The following is a 4,425-nucleotide window of genomic DNA, read 5'->3' on the forward strand; positions in this document are numbered from 1 at the left end:
AAGTTTCTTTTCCCATTTCTTTTGTTTAGCTTAGGTTGGAATTCTATTTTATTAGATATTAGAATGATACCTCAGCTTGCTTTTTGTGTCCAATTCCTTGGAAAAAAATTTGCAGCTTTTATTCTGAGGTAATGTCTATCTTTGCTGTTGAAGTATGATTCTTGTATACAGAAGAATAGTGGAGCCTATTTTCACATTCACTTTGTAAGTCAGTGTTTTGTTTATTTTATTTTATTTTTTTAAGTAGAGGAATTAATTACATTGATGTTGAGAGATATTAATGACCTATGATTGTTAATTCCTCTGTGTGTGTGTGTGTGTGTGTGTGTGTGTGTGTTTCTTTTATTTTAGTGTTGCTGGTATGAAATTATTTCTTGTGTTTTCTCGTGTAACCCGCTTGGGTCAGAGATGTTCTTTAGTATCTTCTGGAGAGCTGGGTCTGTAGATAGATATTGTTTGGTTTTGTCATGGAATATATGGTTTCTCTATCCATGATGATTGAAAGTTTTGTCCGGGTTGGTGTCTTTGTATCCTAAAGTTTAAAAAAATATCTATCTGTCTTGGACCTTCTGTCATTTAGAGTCTCTGTTGAAAAATCCAGTGTACTTCTAATAGGTCAGACGTTATATGTTACTTGGCCTTTTTCCCTATTAGCTCTTAATATTATTTCTTTGTTCTATACATTTAGTGCTTTGATTATCATGTGGAATGGTGATTTTCTTTTCTGTTCTAATTGACTTGGTGCGCTGTAAGTTTCTTATACATTTATAGGCATCTTCCCTTTTAGATTATGGAAATTTTCTTCTATGGTTTTTGCTAAGATATTATCTGGGCCTATAAACTGCTAATCTTCTTCTTCTCTTCCTAACATTCCTAGGCTTAGTATATTCATAGAGTCCCAGATCAATTCTTCTATAATATCTTCTATGCCTTTTATCCTTTCTTGCATCTTTTGTATCCTGATGGATATACTTGTGTCTGTAGTTCCTGCTCCCTACCCTAGATTTTTCAACTCCAGGATTTCCCTAGTTTGTGTTTTTATTATTGTTTCTAGTCCAATTTTAGGTATAGAACAATTTTATTTATTTCCTTAATCTGTTTGTATTTTCCTGAATTTCTTTAAGAGATTCTTTTTCCTCTTTAAGGGTTTCTGTCATCTTTATAAGATTGGATTAAGGTATTTTCTTATGCCTCAGCTCTTTTGCAACATATGGAGCTTGGTATAGTAGGAGAGCTGATGCCATATTTCCCTGATCGTGTTATGTACATTAATTGTGTTATTATGTTGGGCTCTAGTCTTCTGAGCTCATGGTTTTTATAGGTTTAGCTGCTAATTCCTGAGTTTATCCTTGTTAGATGATTTCCCCCCACTCTGGTTCCAGTTTCTTCTCTGGTCTTCTGGCCTGAATGACTGAGATTGTGGTGTCCAGACTTCACCTAAGTCTTCATGTCCAGTGGGGTGTCTCTGTAGGGAATAATAGTTTTTAGTACTGTGCTAGTCCAGTAAAGTAGAAGTTTTCTGCCATAGTTGTGGGCCAGAGTATGGAGCCCAGTGGAGTGGTGTTGTTAGAGGTTGTTAGGCAGGCATTATGGAGTGTTATCAGGCTGTAGGTGATGTCTTATCTGGGGTCCGCAGAATAGGACTGTCCTCTGTTAAAGCAGCTGGAGGAGTTATGGGCCAGAATATGGAGCCTCACATGTCTTTCTAACCCTCCGTTTTTAGAGTAATGGATAGCTCAGTTTTAACTATGCAAACATAGAAAATCCCTAGAGTAGTTAGTGCATACAGAGAAAACAAAGAGTGGCTTTAATAAAGCAAATAAAAATGAGTTAGAAGACGTGATTTATGAAATATAAATCTATTCCCTATTACATTATGTATGTCAATTTTTTTTCTTACCAAAATAAAACAAGATAGCCTCCATAAAATCCCAACCCTCAATGGTCCTGAGGCATTACACACAGAAGAATGTTTCTCAGACATGGATATGATCACACATTGCTGTGAATCAGATTTTGGTGGAAGTAGATGCTGCTGGACACAGAGAACAGTGTGGCTTTGCAGGAAAAGAACTAGCCATGTAGCTACTAATAATGGAAGAGCAGCTAAGAACATTAAAAACCAAAGATAATGATCCAGATCACGGACTTTCTGTGATATGTGGTAACAGTGTATAAAACTTTACAAAATGTACATGAAACACAAGTATATGAGTAGAAACTTTTCAGTTGAGTGAGTTGCTTTTGTAGGAACTGAACCAATAAAAACAAAATATTTATATTTGTATCCATTTCCAAGCTTCTAGACTAAAAATCCCTTCCCTGTACATAATTCTACAGAAAATCTTTTCCTTAGCATTACTGGTCTTTAAACTGTTTATGCCTTAATATAGGGCATATAAAGGGCAGCCTCTGTCAGCAAAGGAAGCCTCTTCATCCATTCTTCTTACTCAGAAAGGAACACTCAATCTGTTTGATTTGAATTAAATGACTAATGTTCCCTTAGGCCTCTCTCAAAGTCTGTCATAATGTAAGAAATAAGGTGTGGAATTAGTTGAAACTTATTCCTTAATTCTATGTGTAATGTTAAATTTGTCTCCATCACCAAAGTGTAGTCTTGGTTTAATACTGTTTTTTCATTTGTTATATGTTATAGCACATTTAGTTAAAAGTTATGGAGACTTATGGCCTTCATATATATTATAGAAAACACTTATCATAAATTTAAGGCTTACAAACTTATGAAACAATCAATGGATGAGGCTAGCAAACAGTATAGGAATTAAATCAGTTCTATAGACTCACAAGATGATCTTTGAGGAAGAAAAGTCTGTCCCTCATAATTCATGATGTTTGATCGGGTGAGACAGGATCACAAATGCAAGGCTAGCCTGAGCTACAGAGTGAGTTCAATGACAGTCTGGCCAACTTATTAAGACCTTTTATTCCCAGAATGAAAAGGAAAAAGACTGCTGGGAATATAGCTTAGCAGCTGAGGCCTTGCCAAGTATGCACAACACTCTGACTTTGGACAGTCTGGCAAGAATGCTGATTTTGCTGTTTCAGTTCCCACCACAAGAAAATTTCCCCTCTCCACAAAAAACCTAAAGTCAACAACAACAACAAAAACAAAACTACATTAAACACAACCCCAAACAAAACATCCTAAGATTTCATCAATAGCATTTTTCTTCATTTATTTAATGTACATAATATTTAACATCTTGAAAAAGAGTATATGATTTAATTAACTTTGCCTCTAGTACAGCTGTCTAAGCTAAGATGGTGTTCAGTGTTCAGCCTTTCTGACTAATAGGTAAACACAGAGCTGAATCTAACATGGTGACTTACATGAAATCCTAGCATTTTGAAGGCAGATTCAAGAATTTGAGGGCAACCTGTGCTATATAATGTGGGATAATATCTCAAAACCATATAAATAACTAGATAGATGATGGATAGATCACAAACAATTTTGAAGTCGTAAAGATGCTGTATTCCATCATCATTTGATTTTGTTTTATTTGGTTGTTAAAACCACTCCGACTTAGATCACGGCAACTGCCAATCAAAAAAATTTTTTTAAATCCTTTGATTCCGTCCTCACCCTGCCCTGAATCTCTTATATCTTAGGTGATAATTATCCATTCATATATTCTATTTTTCTATGAGCTTCACTACTTCCCAAGTTCCCTATATTTAAAGAATAGGAAAAGGACGCAACATCTCGAAGTAGTCTTTTCATTGCAAAAGAATGAAGTTACAATTCAGTGAGTATAAAAGTTTTACTTTATTTAATTGGGAATAGCCATGTCAGAATCACCTAAAAGATATTCTGTCATTCAGAACTTTTAGGTGGTTCTATGTACTTTGATTCATGAGGTAATTTTAACTTTGAGGGTGGATTTTAAATATGTTTTAAATCTATACTTCCTTCACATGTAGAATATTAGTTCTAATCTCACATTCTATTTTAAGTGAAAATGCAATTGAGAAACTTCCAGTGTCCGTAAGGAAGGTTATTTTGATTTGAGAGGGCTTTAATCAATCTTCAATATGAAACACTTAAATTCCCACTTAAGAAAGATTACTGAAGTAGAACATGGCTGAACTAGGGTCATCACATGGGCAGGAGAGCAAAGCATGAACTTTATGCGTGTGCAATGAGGGTCAAATGTTACATTTTAGGTCTCACTGTTAAATTAAATATTTTGAGACTCCTCAAAACCTTAAACTCATCAGGCCAGACATTATTACCTCAGGTTTCAAATGCTCAGAAATGGCTCCATTTTTCCTTACATGTTCATAGTTTGGAAAGTAAACCAGCCACATCCAGTAGAAATGAATGCAACTTAGCAAGATCTCTGGCTGATTCTCTTTAAAGTTTAAGAAGTGCCTTTTTATGGAATCTCACTGTGGTACTCA

This window comes from Mus musculus, chromosome 7 (assembly GCF_000001635.26).
Source record: "Mus musculus strain C57BL/6J chromosome 7, GRCm38.p6 C57BL/6J".
Classification (NCBI taxonomy): Eukaryota; Metazoa; Chordata; class Mammalia; order Rodentia; family Muridae; genus Mus; species Mus musculus.